Source organism: Notechis scutatus, chromosome 2 (genome assembly GCF_049901735.1).
Source record: "Notechis scutatus isolate UNSWTSFEM ecotype Mainland chromosome 2, rNotScu1.2, whole genome shotgun sequence".
NCBI classification, from domain to species: Eukaryota; Metazoa; Chordata; class Lepidosauria; order Squamata; family Elapidae; genus Notechis; species Notechis scutatus.
Genome location: NC_142010.1, coordinates 172,637,846 through 172,654,871, shown reverse-complemented (window position 1 = coordinate 172,654,871; position 17,026 = coordinate 172,637,846). Strand labels below are relative to the sequence as shown.

General features: G+C 36.9%; 1 protein-coding gene across 1 annotated transcript in view; it reads right to left on the bottom strand.

The window, feature by feature from the left end:
- The window catches only part of PAX5 (paired box 5), a 243,846-nt gene that overhangs the window by 49,830 nt on the left and 176,990 nt on the right, over positions 1-17,026 (bottom strand). The window lies entirely within an intron of this gene.

The following is a 17,026-nucleotide window of genomic DNA, read 5'->3' as shown; positions in this document are numbered from 1 at the left end:
GCTTCAGCTTCCCTACACACAGATAGACATTCTCAATGTGGGCAATGCCAGAACATTTGGAGGGCACCAGTTTGCAGAAATCTGGTCTGAGCTGATGCATTTACTTTTCTGACAGGACTATTTGCCCCTCTCTTTAATATGTTCAGCATGACTTGGTGAGAATGCTACACCTTTTGGCTATTTTCACTCAAACTGTCAGTCACAAAACTGTGACAAGCTCATTGTGAATCAGATCCTTACACAAACCATCAGATAATAACAACAAAACTAATTTTGGGTCAGGACAGGGAGGCAAAGTCTGTTTTATAATTTCAGGTAGATATTTTACATTCCAGCTGCTTACACCGAAGTAAGATTTTTCTTGATAGTTTCTCTAGGATCCCCGTTTGAATAAGTGATTAAAACAAAACATTCTCAGTAGGATGAGCTACTAACATTGCAAGAATTTCAGTATGATTTCCCAGAATGATGAAAAACAGGATTTCAAAAACAGATAGCATAGAAAAAGTTGTCCAAAAATATTAATTCATTAATACCAAATAGAAATTTATACCTGTGTCTATGACAGTTATAAAATACCTGATCATATTTATTGTTTGTGCTCCACTAATTTGATGATTTGGGATTGATGAGTGGTATACACATTACTGGATACTATTTTTTGATTAACGTAAACCACCTAGCTATTGGGATCTGGGGAATGCATGAATACATTATTATTATTATTATTATTATTATTATTATTATTATTATTATTATTATTATTATTATTATTATTATTATTATTATCATTATCATCTAAAATCAATCCACTGTAGGATGAAGGGTACTTTATTGAAGGTGATGGACCATTATCCACCACAATAGTCCAGTGAGTATTAGTAGATATATGTTGTTTTATTTACTAGTCTAGGGCTGATAGAGAGTGATTGGCCCAAGACACCCAGCTGTCTTCTATGTCTTTGAAAAGACTAGAATCTCTTTCTCCTTGTTCCTAATCCCTCCCCTTAACTACTGCACCACAATGGCTCTGACATAACAAATAGATAAACCTTCATTTTCTTTCTTTAAAAATTATTTTTATTGGAACTTTGAAAAAAAGAATATTTAAAAACTAAAGCAAGGAAGAAAAAATAAAGAGAAAGCAAAATGCAAGAGAAGAAAAAAGATAAAGAAAACAAAAGAAAGATAAAAGACATACGAAATGCTTCTTCACATCAGTTATAAGTACAATTATAGTTCGAAGTGTCTAAAATACTACATCATGTGTTCATTCTATACTCTATCCTATCTAAATCATCAAAGTCATGAATCACAAGTTCTTTTTTTTCATTTTCACACTAAAAGTTCGTAAGAGGTTTCTAGTCACCAATAAATGTAGATAGTGTCTTTTCTCTAATCAAAGAAGTTAATTTATCCATCTCAAAATAAATATTCATTTTTAACACAGCAGACATAGACTAGAGAAAAAGATACTGTGTGTATACTTTCTAAATAAGATACCTTATTTTATAAGCAATTATTTCTAATCCAAAGTTACCAATTAAATTATTATTATTTTTCATGGTTTGTGTGTGTGTGTGTGTGTGTGTACATTCATATATATATATATATATATATATATATATATATATATATATATATATATATATATATATATATATATATATGTGTGTGTGTGTGTGTTTTCTTAAGTTTTTCGCGGGTACTTACATGTATGGTGTTCGGCTTGGTTCGGGTATTTTCCCACGTCATTGTAGTTCTTTTAAAGTTGTAGCAACGTTTCAGCAGAATCTCATCTGCCATCATCAGGCTTCTGTATTGTGTCCGTCTGTGGGTCAGACTTTTACAGTGGTTTCAGATTTAAATTTGGGGCAGCCTATTGCTGTGCCAGAATGGTTTTTTCTTCATCCTGATTGGTTGGGAGTCTTGGTCTGTGTTTATTGGTCTCGGAGTTTGCTGTGTTCTGCTTGATGGGTGTCTCTGATATCTTCTGTCTGTTTTTTGGCTCTTTTTGTATCTTGATTGGCTGGCAGCATTGTGTTACTTTAATGGAGGCCTTTAGTGCAGCTTGGCTTCGGGTAAATGGACGGCTATCATTAGTTAGGAAGCTGGGTTTCATCTGGGTGCCTGGTTGGGGTGTGTTTGAGCTGGAGGTATCAGGGGGATCTGTTTGTGCCCAGGTGTTTGCCTGGCTTGTGGTGTGGAGATTTTTTTGTTTGTGAGTGCAGGCTTCCAAATGATTGACAGCCTGGTGGAATCATCTCTTCTGTTCATGCTTTCTGGTCTTTTTCAATCTCTATGGCTTCTCTGATGACTCTGTGGCTAGGGTTTTCCATAGTGGCCAGGGTTTTGGTGCCATTGAAGTTGATGCTATGACCTGTAGCTTCCATGTGTTGGACTAGTGAGGAAGTGTGTTCCAGCTTTTTGACTGCATTTTTGTGTTCATCCAGGCGGGTACTTATTCTTCTATTGGTCTGTCCAATGTATGTGGCCGGGCATGATGCACAGGGGACTTCGTATATGCCTTGGTTTTCCAGGTCAATTTTATCTTTGGGGTTGCTAAGGATGGCTGCTATTTTTCTGTCTGTTTTGAAGGCAGTCCTGATGTGATGTCTGTGTAGTACCTTACTAATTTTGTCTGTAGTACCTCTTATGTAGGGCAGGACAGCTGTTCCATAGGTCTGTTCATCTTCTGGGTCTCTATTATGTTTCAGTGTGTTTTTGTGGATCAAGCTGGTGATTTTGCTTTTGTGGAAGCCGTTGGCTGTCAGTACTTTAGTCAGGGTGCATAGTTCAGCCTTAATGTGTGTCTTGTCTGCCAGGCGTTTGGTTCTGGTAATTAGTGTTTTAGCCACGGAGTTTATCTGTGCTGGGTGGTGGTGGGATTGGGCGTTGAGGTAGCGGTTGGTGTGTGTTTTCTTCTGGTATATGGTGTGTCCTAGTGTGCCATCTGTTTTTTTTGTAGATTAGTACATCTAGGAATGGTAGTTGTTTGTTTGTTTCTGTTTCCATGGTGAACTTGATTTTGGGGTGTGCGCTGTTTAGGTGTGTTAGGAAATTGTTTAGGTTTTCTTGTCCATGGGGCCAAATCACGAATGTGTCATCGATGTATCTTAACCATAGTTTGGGTTTGAGGATGGCATTGGCCAGGGCTCTGGATTCGAATTCTTCCATGAACAGGTTAGCAATGACAGGTGACAGTGGTGATCCCATGGGGGCTCCTTCTATTTGTTTGTATCTTTGTCCTTTGTATATGAAATATGTGTTGGTTAAGCAGTGTTCTGTTAGTTCCATGAGGTGTTTGGCTGGTTGGTATTTATTTTTGATGATTTCAAGGGTCTCTTTTATCGGGACTTGAGTGAATAGGGAAACCACGTCAAAACTTACAAGCAGATCTTCTTGCTCCATGTGTAGATCTTTGATCATTTCCAAGAAGTGGTATGAGTTTTGTACACGTGAAGCTGCTGTTTCAGCATGGGGCTGTAGCTGCTTTGCTAGGTATTTGGCTAGGTTTTGTAGTGGTGCTCCTCTGGAGCTGACTATGGGTCTGAGAGGTATGCCTTCTTTGTGTATTTTTGGGAGGCCGTATAGTTTGGGGCATCTGGAAGATTTCTCTCTGGGTATAATCGTGTGTTGGATCTCTTTGCTTATGTGGCTGGTTATAATTTTCTTCTTGGTTAATTTTTCCAGATATGTGGTTGGGTCTGTGTTTATGGGTTTGTATGTGGAGTCTTGGAGTAGGTCTGTCAATTTTGTTTCGTAGTCTTTTCTGTCCATTACTACAGTGGCATTTCCTTTGTCTGCTGGGAGGATGATTATGCTGCTATCTCTTTTCAGGGTTTGTAGTGCTTTAATTTCATTTTTCTGTAAGTTGCTTTTGGGTGGCTTGCTTGTGCATAGGATATTGGTAACTTGGTGTCTTATTTTATCAGCTTCATCTGTATTTAATTTAGTTAGGCTGGATTCTACTGCACATATGATGGATTCTGTGGGGATTTTTGGGGTGCTATAGCATAATTGAATCCTTTGGTTAGAACATCTGTTTCTGTTTTGGTGAGTTCTCTGTTGGAAACGTTGTGCACTAATTGTTTCAGGTGTTGTTGTGAGTTGTTGGGGGTTTTCTTGTCATGTTCTAATTTCTTTAATTTTTTCAATAATTTTTCCTGTTTGTAAATGCCTTCAGAATCAGCTCTCCAAGTTGTAAGTTGTTTTATCTTGTCCCAAAGTAGAGGGTGGATTTTGCTGCTCAGTTCCAGGTGTAGTGCTAGCAAATCTTTGTTTAACTGATCTAATCGGAATCTCTTACTGTGGAGCTCGTTCCGTAGTAAAGCCATTTCAGTTCTTTTCAGGATACGTTTAGTGGCTGCTGTGCTTTGATGAAATGTTAATTTGAAGCAGGTTGGTGTAGTATTGTTGTCTCTGCAGCTGCGTAGGAATTGGAGGTCACATAGTATTCCTGCTCTTTTAATTTCCAGTTTCTCGTAGGTTTTGATCTGGCTGTTTATTTCCTCCCCGTAGAGGTTTGATATTTGTTTTCTTAAGTTTTCGCGGGTACTTACATGTATGGTGTTCGGCTTGGTTCGGGTATTTTCCCACGTCATTGTAGTTCTTTTAAAGTTGTAGCAACGTTTCAGCAGAATCTCATCTGCCATCATCAGGCTTCTGTATTGTGTCCGTCTGTGGGTCAGACTTTTACAGTGGTTTCAGATTTAAATTTGGGGCAGCCTATTGCTGTGCCAGAATGGTTTTTTCTTCATCCTGATTGGTTGGGAGTCTTGGTCTGTGTTTATTGGTCTCGGAGTTTGCTGTGTTCTGCTTGATGGGTGTCTCTGATATCTTCTGTCTGTTTTTTGGCTCTTTTTGTATCTTGATTGGCTGGCAGCATTGTGTTACTTTAATGGAGGCCTTTAGTGCAGCTTGGCTTCGGGTAAATGGACGGCTATCATTAGTTAGGAAGCTGGGTTTCATCTGGGTGCCTGGTTGGGGTGTGTTTGAGCTGGAGGTATCAGGGGGGATCTGTTTGTGCCCAGGTGTTTGCCTGGCTTGTGGTGTGGAGATTTTTTTGTTTGTGAGTGCAGGCTTCCAAATGATTGACAGCCTGGTGGAATCATCTCTTCTGTTCATGCTTTCTGGTCTTTTTTCAATCTCTATGGCTTCTCTGATGACTCTGTGGCTAGGGTTTTCCATAGTGGCCAGGGTTTTGGTGCCATTGAAGTTGATGCTATGACCTGTAGCTTCCATGTGTTGGACTAGTGAGGAAGTGTGTTCCAGCTTTTTGACTGCATTTTTGTGTTCATCCAGGCGGGTACTTATTCTTCTATTGGTCTGTCCAATGTATGTGATACCTCCAGCTCAAACACACCCCAACCAGGCACCCAGATGAAACCCAGCTTCCTAACTAATGATAGCCGTCCATTTACCCGAAGCCAAGCTGCACTAAAGGCCTCCATTAAAGTAACACAATGCTGCCAGCCAATCAAGATACAAAAAGAGCCAAAAAACAGACAGAAGATATCAGAGACACCCATCAAGCAGAACACAGCAAACTCCGAGACCAATAAACACAGACCAAGACTCCCAACCAATCAGGATGAAGAAAAAACCATTCTGGCACAGCAATAGGCTGCCCCAAATTTAAATCTGAAACCACTGTAAAAGTCTGACCCACAGACGGACACAATACAGAAGCCTGATGATGGCAGATGAGATTCTGCTGAAACGTTGCTACAACTTTAAAAGAACTACAATGACGTGGGAAAATACCCAAACCAAGCCGAACATATATATATATATATATATATATATATATATATATATATATATATATATATATATATATATATATATATATATATATATATATATATATATATATATATATATATATATATATATATATTTGTTTTCTGAGGTACTCATGGGTATTTGTATGTGGATCTTTGGTTATTGGGTTTTCTCCGTAAGATTGGAAGTATCTAGGCAACGTTTCGATGAAGTCTCATTCATCATCTTCAGGCTTGTGTCTTCGGCTCTGTGCTTCTCAGAGTCTCTGTGCTCACTCTGAGAAGCACAGAGCCAAGACACAAGCCTGAAGATGATGAATGAGACTTCATCAAACGCTGCCTAGATACTCAATCTTACGCGGAGAAAACCCAATAACCAAAGATCCATATATGTATGTATGTATGTATGTATGTATGTTATTCAGCTTTGTTCAGGTATTTTCCCATGTCATTGTAGTTGTTCTTTTAAAGTTGTAGCAACGTTTCGGCAGAATCTCATCTGCCATCATCAGGCATCATCAGACGAACACAATACAGAAGCCTGATGATGGCAGATGAGATTCTGCCGAAACGTTGCTACAACTTTAAAAGCACAACTACAATGACATGGGAAAATACCTGGACAATGCATGGAATTTGGGCCACCCACAATAACCTGATTTGTATTATTTGTTTGCTTGTTTTTTTAATCTATTCTTCTTTTTTTAAGGAGAATATCTTTAGTTCTAGATCATCCACCTTGTCACAAAATATTATTAAGAACATATAGGTTTCCATGGTAACAAACCAACTAATTTCCTCTGTATGCAACACACTTTAAAATGTTGAAAATCTAACAAAAAGGGATTCAAAATTTCAGTTGCGTTCTCATTAAAGATTTAAATGAAATTCCAGTGAAGAATTTGAACATTATGAGACAGTTACAGGGTAAAACAACCATCAACTCATATGAAACAGAACTAATGTGAAGCCCAAGTTACAAATTTGGTTCAGAACCTCTTAAGTTCTCCCACTTCCTGCAGGCAGAGATTGCATGCATAAATATATAATATACACAAATATTTGAATCATAAAGGATTACTAAATTGGGAAGATCTCTGCTCTTAATTTCTGTTGCTATAGCTGTACAATGGGGTTACTGTGGATAGGGTTGAGATTCACATAAAGGTGCCATTTTAGGTCCAATATTTGGGAAAACCATGCATCTGAACCCTGATGGCTGGCAACCTCATAGCAGACCCAGGAAACAGTTGATGGATCTCATCAAGGAGGACATGAAATGTATGGGCATCGCTCATGAAGATGTCCCAGATCAAGCCAAATGGAGAGAGCTTTGCCAACCCTGCCATAGCACAGGAATAACGCTAGGAAGAAGAAGGGTTGAGCATCCTTTCTGCATCCATAATTATGCAATAGAGTTACAGAATACATTTTTATTAAACAAAATTGACCCTTAATAGACAATACATTGACTTTCTAGAAATAAAAAGCTTAGTAAATTATTGTGAGTTATATACAGTCTGATTGAAGAAAAAAGTCAAGCTCTAAAGCCTATCAGTAACAAACTATCAGTACAAGGTATAGCAAGACCTGGACACTATCAGGGAGAAAAAAAGCTGTGGAAGCAAAGAGGTTTTGTGTGAAATAGAGTTCTAATGAACTGATAAACTGATATTTGCTTTGCAATGTTTATGCCACTGCATTCACTAACATGAGGACTTCCAGTGTATTATAACAATAATGACAATAAATTATTCCATACAGGCATACCTATAGTTTCAGAGGCAATCAGCAAGAGGAGGCTTTAAATCAGCCAGCCAATCAACAATGACCTTCTTTCCTGGCATGTGGTGTTAGTAAGTACCTGCCATATTGCTGATGGCTTGACTGAATGTCTTGTTTTGAAGGTCTAAGTAGGTGAAACTCATCCCATAGGGTTTTTCCTTTTTTGTAAAACAAAAACATGGTATTAAATATTAGTCAAAGAATAATTATAATTGATCTATTCTCTTCTCCTCCCCAGTACTATGGCTATTGGGAAAAGTGAAAAATCATATTTTGAAATAATTTGCAAATTGTGCACTAACTGCAAAACAATCCAAGATTTTTGTTTTATGAAATCTGAAACAATGTGGTACCACGTGTATTTGAATGCAGACAATATGAAAAGAGAAAAGGATGTTATACATTTAATGGCTGTATACAAAAGGAAATTGCAACAGGCATAGCTTGTCATATGTACAAATATAGAATGTCATGCAACACAATAAATTAATTGCCTTTTACATTCTAATTAACAGCCTGAATATCCAGATGCTCAGTAGTGACATGTCCATCTCTTTATCATACTAGATGGGACCATATTTGAATGGGAAGACTTTACTAGTTATGAAATAATTTTAGCACTATTCGATTATCAAAGAATCAGAATTATTTCTGTCAAAAAAAATTCAGACAGTTTCAATGGTGGAAATTATTAATTTTAATTTTGATAGATATAGATATACATATGGAATAGTAGAGCATGCAAAATACTAAAGAATACCTCCACTTTGAAAAAGGAGAGCATCTAATTTAGGTCACCTGGCAGCTTGAAAAAGGAGCCAATTAATGCTGTGTAGGTGATAGTCCTTGGCTGACTATATTTCACTTTGGAAACAAAAGTGGTCTAGGCCTGGTTTGTACTTGTATGAGAGAATATCAGGTCATCCCAGGGCTACAGCCTAGACCTGGAAGTTTTAAAAGAAAAAAATGTGGAAGAAAACAGTGACAACGTTTTTTGCACTGTTGCCAAGAAAGCTGTGTGGGGACTTCCATCAATGACGAGAACTGAAACGTAGCTTAAAGGAAATTTTACAATTTATTATTGCTTAGTTTTAGAAATCTCTGAAGAGTCTGGCTCCTTTTGTCAAAATCTTGCAAGGAGGGTTGCATAATTGCACTCTTTGCCTCTTTCAACACATGTGCCATGTCACAACACCAGGGCCAGCCAATGGTTACATGGCATCCTAAGGTCACATTGACAGATAGCACTACCTCCTGCAGATGCAAAAATTTGCATTTTTACAATGATTTGGAAGAAGGAAACTGTTGGTGTTCCTTAAGCTATGACACCCTAAGCCCCAGTGCCTATTCAGCTATCCCTGCACAACACAAGGATCACTGATTTTGTCATCTGCCCTCTCCCTGACCCCACAGAACCTCTCTTTGGGACTCTGACTATGGTGTGCCAATATGCTTTAGTTGCTAGCCTTTGAAAAAAGACTGTTTCTATGTACATCAGCAGTAGGTAACTCTTCCTTACTTTTTGAATACATGTTACTACAAAATTTATTATAGCTAGATACAAATAGTTTGGAATATACCAGGTTAGTTATGGGGAGTCACAGGGAATAAATTCCAGGAAAATTTACATGTATCTTTTAATTTTTTTTATTATTATTGATTCAATCATCGGTTCATGTGCAATCCTTTGGGAATCCTTTTAAGAAGAAACTGATGGCTTCATTTAATTATTGAAAAAAAATAAGTTTCTTTTTTTAAAAAAATGCTGATTAATAAAATGCGTTCATGTGGCAAAATGGCAGATATTAAACAGTTAAAGTTTGTTACTATCATAAACCAAAATCATAAAATAAACAACACGTCCCAAAAGGGGAGTTCCATAAATGTACAATATAAGACATAAAGCAAGTTTTAAAAGATTTTTAAAATTGCAAAAAAAAATAAATCTAAATAGATGAAGCTACACTATTACCAACTTGTAGGGAATTGTGTGATCTTAAATAAAATCTGAATCCAGGAAAAAGAGAGGGAGAGGGAGAGAGAGAGAGAGAGACAGAGACAGAGAGAGTTAGCTTCTTCCATTGCCGGTTACCATATTTAGACTGATAGACTTAATGTCTAAAATCTAATTTAATTCTTTTCTTTCAAGCTAGTTGATCCAGGAGTTAATGTCAAGGAGAAAAGAGAACCTGGATTAAAGATTAGTTTGGACCAGGATCTAAGGCCGCATATCCCTATACAGGTCAAAAAAAGAAGCTAGCTCAGATTCCAAGCATAGTGAAGAGTGATTAAGTGATTAAGAGATTTGGTCCAGACCAAGAAGGCTTATCAAGTACGATCTGCAGCCTGTTAAGCAGGCTAACTTCAGTTAAGTCAATATCTATTTCTGATTGCTCCTAAACCAGAGCTGGATGGGAGGTCCGAGAGCATTTCTGATCTAATCATTTATCTATTCTCACGGGGGTTGATCCTAGTTTCTGTGACAGGCTGGCTGCATTCCACCTGTAGCAGCATTTCCAGCAAAATCAAATCTTCCACTTAATTAACTTAATTAGAAATCCCAAACTTCATACTTTCCCTTTAATTATATCTGGAAAACATCAACAGGCAATTGCTCTTCTGAGAGGGTAACGCATACCAAATTGAAGACAAAATGTATGGGTTTTATTTCCTTTAAGAATCAATAGTATTATTTTGATTTCTTGACAGAGTTAAAAATTATTGTCAGGCATAATAATATATCTCACCAAGTGGAAAAGTCTTACGTTGTTATTCAAGTATTAAACAAAATATTAGTATTCTGTTTGATGAAAAGCACAGCTAGATAAATGGCCCAAGTGAAACAGCAAATAAATAGCTGTTTCATAGTAATGCTTTTGTTTAAAAAAAATAAGTGTATGTTTAGTCTAATTCTTCCCTTTTCTTCATCTGAAACTCATTAGAGATTTTTATAGCAATGGATGAAGATTCTTACATTCGTTATGGGTCCTATTTAAAGCTTCATCCTATACACTTTATGGCTGGGGTTTACTAAAGCTTTTGCCATCACCGCTCTTTAGTCTATTCTTAATGTACACACATCAAAAGGAACACAAATGAACAATGTAAACAGTAAAATGAAATTTGGGGAAGGAAGGATTTCTTGTAACAATGTAACTAAAAGGTTCCCACCTCCCCTGGACTCTGCACCTCCATATTTTATGGTGAGATTAAATGAAACTGAGCCCAACAGAATCCCATTCTGAGTATATAGACATAGGAATGTAGTTTTAATCCCATGGTTATTGCTCCCATTGAAACCAATGAGTCCAAAGTTCTTTATATTGGTTTGCATAGATTGTTGTACAGCCCTTCTGCTTCAGTTCTTGAGTGCTTAAAAACCCTTAAAATCATACAATATAAATCTTACATTGTACAACTCTGTTTTGTTGCAACTATTGTGAGATCAGCTCTGGGTGTACTATGCTGGATCCTTTGTCAGAAATTACCTTTACAGATTGTGTATGGCACCAAGAACCTAAAAGTTTCAAAAAAAATTTCAAACCAACAAAGATGTTAAATAAATGAATAAAATTGTAACATTGTTGATCAAGAGACAAGGCTGTTCTGAAGGAAAATTGGCTGGACTTGAGTATACTTTTTCCTCTTAGCCTGTCACAGAACCCCATCAAGTTTTTATGCACAATCCTAAGAATCTGCAGGATATGGTGTGAAAGACCCTAATCTATAAGAAAGAGTTTCAGATTTAGTTCCCAGTGATTATTTATATTGTAGACTACCAAAGAGCCCTTTCTAAGGCCATGTTACACAAGCAAATGGAAACACAGACAACAGCCATTGTCTCTGATGTAACCTAGTCCCCTTGGTACTACAAATACTATAAATTCTGATCAATAATAAATGGTTGACTATTTTCAAACCCTCATATGCTTGTGTAATTAGCACTAAATAGAAAACAAAAATAAAAATTAATGAAGGCAATTATCCATAATCTGCCAATGAGATATCATACAGAATGGTGGTTAAACTCAAGGCCCCAAACCTCACTGATGGTCCATTAATAACCGAACTTAGTATTTGTTTTCTACAAACTTTTCTCTCTTTGATGAAAAATGACTGACATATTAAAAAGCAATCACAGTAAAAGCTTTGGGCAAGTAATCTCTCTTATGCCACGAATTTACAAAAACCACCTTAAGATTTCAACTGAACCATGATATTCTGATGTTACGCTAATGTATTTTGATAGTAAATCATATAGACAGGAATCATGAAGTTTTGATGGGCTGTGTGCAATACAGTTTTGCAGCCCACTCAGATTCAAAGGGGCGGGAAGCATTGGAGCATGCAAGGGTACAAAGCAGTGTAACTTATAGCAGCTATAAGTTTTCTCAAGCTTTCTTATGTAATCTTGGAAAAAGTCACAGGCAGTTTAGGGACTAACAGGTAAGTGCTGTTTACACCCTTTCGTACTGCAACATATCTTCTTTGCCTTTGAATTCAAAGCACCAAACAGCATCCAATTGCTATCAATCCAAAAGTATAAATCTGCCTATGGAAATCCTGTCTCCATCCTTGCCTCCTCCAGTACTTTAATTCCATTACTGCATTAAGTCTTTCCAAAGTTTATCATCATCATCATCCATCATCCATGTTGCTTGTGCTAATTGTTCCCCTACCATTTACACAGCCTCAAGCAGAACATATGATCCCTGGCAATATCAAAAATATCATATTGCACCACACTTTCTACAGGCTATCTTATGTTTAGAAAAGTGTGTATACTACATCAATGTAAAAGTAGAAATTTCAGCAGCACCCCTGTTAGAGTACTAAATTACTTTTACTCTACAGCCGTAGAACTAGCAAGCTACCATTATTCTAAAATCACTTAGGATCCAATCAAAAGTCAAAATCCACTTAGCAAGGTACAATTCAGTGGGACTAAGAGGGATAAAAATTGATTGCCAAAGTGATACCTATTAGTGGCTCTTAATTAGATGAAAGCTGAGAGTTGAATCAACAGTTAAAGTGGTTCTCTTTTGTTTTTTGTTTTCCTGTAAACTGAAGTCAGAAAATACAAAGCTGAGAAATTAGGAACCATTCTTCGACTCGGTCTCCACCCACTCAAGAAACTCAGGAACAGAATTATAAAACAGAATTATTAAAACAGAATTATAATTTATCTGACTTGTTAAATTGACAATGAAAAAAGGTTTAAACATGTAATGAATAATGATAATTTGTGTGTTTTAAAAATTAATAAAACTTGTTTTAAAAAAAAAAAAAGAAACTCAGGAACAAAGGAATGTAAAACAGATCACAGGAGCCTGTGGAGTTTGTAATATCATAGTTTAAAAACGTCAGCCGACAGTTTGTAGATGCCCTAGTCTCACTGGAGAGGAAAATATGACCTTATGTCAACTCTAACAGGGCTGACTGTATGTCACTGTCAATGACAGAGGGAACATATACAGCTCACTCTTGTCCGCTGGATGCAGGGGTATTGTCGACAGTTAGCAACGAACACTCCAGATAATTAATTAGCTGAAATTTGGCAGTTTACATTTTGCTTATAATCAATTGTTTGCAACTTTCAGTGGCAAACTAAATACGTGGTTGCAGTACTTACTTACTACTTTTCTCATTCTAATGTGAAGCTTAATTTAGCTTCTTTCCTAGACACTTGAGTGTTGGTTGTTCCTTTTGAAAAATGCACTGGGAGAGAAACTTATGATAAACATTTCCTGCATAAGTCATAAAAGCTGCTAAGAAAAGGGAAAAAAAACCCTCTTTGCACTCTGGATGTTTTGTCAGTTTATGCCACTATTTCTTCCAATGGTTTCTGAACAAATGTTAGTAGATATACCCCTTTTTTCATCCTAATGGAAGCTTGGTGTCATATAGGTATGATTGCAGTCAGAGAAATCTGACCCTGTTGTCTGTGGTCATTAATCATGTCCGATATGTTGTTGCAAAGACCACAGGATACAGCAAGAACAGACAACCCCTTGGAGTGGTGCATGTTCTCAGAATCTTGAGAGCAGGTTGCCAACATTCTGATAAAAATGATTGTCATGATAGGTGGCTTTTACATTCAGGAAATGCTGCCATGTTGACATAGCCAGTCACAGAACCTCATTTATCAGAAAGCAAACTGGCACCCACAAGACTACTCATTGCCCTCTTTTGATCTCCAGAATGTTGTCTATTGCTCCATAAAATCGTAGAGTTAGAAGGGACTCCTTAGGCCATTGAATCAAAGCCTCTGCTCAATGCAGAAATGCAAATTAAAGCACGCCTGACAGATGGCTGTCTAGCTTCTACTTGAAACTTTCAGTGAAGAGAAGCTCACCACATCTCTAGGTAATTGGTTCTACTGTCAAACTGCTCTTGATTTCAGGAAATTTTTCTAACGTTCCATCAGAATCTGCTTTCCCGTATCCGAAATCCCTTCTGATACATATCCTGCTTTTTGAACAAGAAAGAATAGCTTTCTCCTCAGTGGCATCATTTCAGACACCCTATTTAAACAATCCAGTTTGCCCTTGTCCTTCTTCTAAAAAGGTGGGCAATTGGTAAACAAAATAGTTATCCAGCATTTTTATTGTCTGCATACAGTATATAATCTACAGAATCTACATAAAGATCAAAGCTATTCTTGTAAATAGAAATGATGTGGGAGGTTGCAAGAGAAGAATCCACAGATTACCCTGGTGTTCATATATATGTACATTGCTGTTCTACTCCAGGATATGATCCTCATGGATTCAACAAATATGGCAACAAGCAGCTATTTATTGCTATTCCTGAGACCATTATCTGTGAACTGTCCTTAAATATTACATTTCGGTTCTTACTATGTTACAGAGCCCCTGATTATGACATCAAACATGCAAACAAGCTAAATACACTACTAACATGGGCAGCATCCTGCCCACACGCTTTTATCTTTCTTGGTGACTTCAATCTACCTCATTTTAACTGGACCCTTAATGAATGTACAACTGAACCCACACATGCAACCTTCTACAATGCAGTAACAAATCTGGGACTAGAACAACTAGTAACCAACAACACTAGACTTAACAACTGCCTCGATCTCATCTCATCTCATCTCATAATCCCAATTATAACTTCAAAAAAGGCAACTATGATCTTATAAACAACGATCTCTCATCCCTTGATTGGCAATTTCTATTCTCTGGATGCAATACTGTAGAAGACCATTGCAACATATTTTTACTTGAAGTCAAAAGAGTCATCAAACTATATGTACCATTAACAACTCCCAAAACCAGAAAAAACAAATTACCCAAAACAATAAGGAAGTTTTAATCCAAAAAGAAATCACTTTGGCGGAAAAACAAATCTGGTCACGTAGCCAACTTCAAAAGCCGATACAAAAATTTATGCCACCAGATAAAAACTGAATGCACCAATTATCACATTAAACAAGAAGAAAACCTTCTATGTATCAATTCCACCCGCGCTTTCTACAATTTTATAAACAACAAACTAAAAGACTCAAGGTCCATCCCACCCCTGAAAGGACATAATGGTAAAGATTGCAACGACGACACTATTAAAGCCAACCTCTTTAACACATTCTTTGGCTCAGTATTTGTAAACAGCAGTGGATCATGCCCAGTATTTCCTAGTTGAACCACAGCAAACTACAATGATCTAATACATATCGATTTTACAGAAGACATTGTTGAAAAAGCACTGCGCAATCTAAAACCATCTCTATCTATTGGACTGGACAGAATATGTGCCTACTTCTTAAAAAAGCTACCCACTGTCATAGCCGAACCTCTAAGCATAATCTTTGAAAAATCTTTCAGGACCAGCTCCTTGCCATCCCCATCTTCAAAAAGGGAGACCCCAGCCTAGTTGAAAATTACAGACCAATCTCTTTATGCTGCGTCAGCTGTAAAGTCATGGAATCAATTATTAACCAATCCATCATCCTCCACTTAGAAACAAACAACCTACTCTCTAATAAACAATTTGGTTTTAGGAAAAAACTATCATGTAATCTGCAACTCTTGCACTGCAAAAACATATGGATTACACAACTCGTGTACACAACAAACTACTCCTAAAACTAAAATCTCTGTGATCATATCAAGAGCAACTGTGTTCTCTTCGCTGATGATGTAAAGCTATTCAACACCACAGACAATACTGCTACCCTTCAAAAAGACCTTGACTATGTATCAGAGTGGTCAAACAAATGGAAACTTCAAATCTCAACAAATAAATGCTCTGTCCTACATATTGGCAAAAAAATCAGAAAATAAAATACAGGCTGAATAGTCAAGACCTTGTTGATGATCCAAACTCTGTCAAGGATCTTGGAGTACTCATCTCAAATGACCTAAGTGCTAGAGCCCACTGTAACTACATAGCCAAAAAGGCGTTAAGAGTTGTTAACCTAATCTTACGTAGCTTTTTCTCTGGTAATATTACACTAATAACTAGAGCATACAAAACATTTGCTAGACCAGTACTCGAGTACAGCTCATCAGTCTGGAAACCACATTACGTATCTGATATTAACACAGTTGAGAAAGTCCAGAAATATTTCACAAGAAGAGTTCTCCACTCCTCTACTTGTTGCAGAATACCTTATGCCACCAGACTAGAAATTCTAGACCTAGAAAACCTAGCCTTCGGTCCAATCTAAGTATAGTATATAAAATCATACATTGCAATGTCCTACCTGTCAATGAATACTTCAGCTTCAACCATAACAACACTAGAGCAAACAATAGATACAAACTCAAGGTTAATCGCACCAAACTTGATTGCAGGAAATACGACTTCAGCAACAGAGTGGTCAATGCCTGGAATGCACTACCTGACTCTGTGGTTTCTTCCCCAAACCCCCAAAATTTTAACCTTAGACTGTCTACTATTGACCTAACCCCTCTCCTAAGAGGTCTGTAGGGGGCGTGCATAAGCGCACCAACGTGCCTACCGTCCCTGTCCTATTGTTTCTTTTATATATATTTTTATTTTTCTTATATGTATCCATGTATTCTTAACTATGTTTTTACTTATACCTATTATCTTGTAAGCAATTGACAAATATAAACAAACAAACAAACAAACACTCCAGATAATTAAGCAATAAATAAATAAAAAAATTATTAACTGGCTTTGAGCAGATAGAAGGACCAAAACTTAGTATAAGAAATAAGTGAAACATAGACATGAATATGAATAATGCAAAATCACTCATTGAAAAACTTTGTTGGGGAGAAGGAATGGTGATAATGTTTGCAATCACATTGTCTTTCAAAGGCATTCTTGCACAACTACTCATTTAAGGATAAATTAAAATAATGGCAATTAATTTTTCAATCATCTATCTACTAGAGGTTGAAATCAATGGTCCAGGTTTTCTATGTAACACAAACAACAAAAATTCTTCTACAGAAACAGTA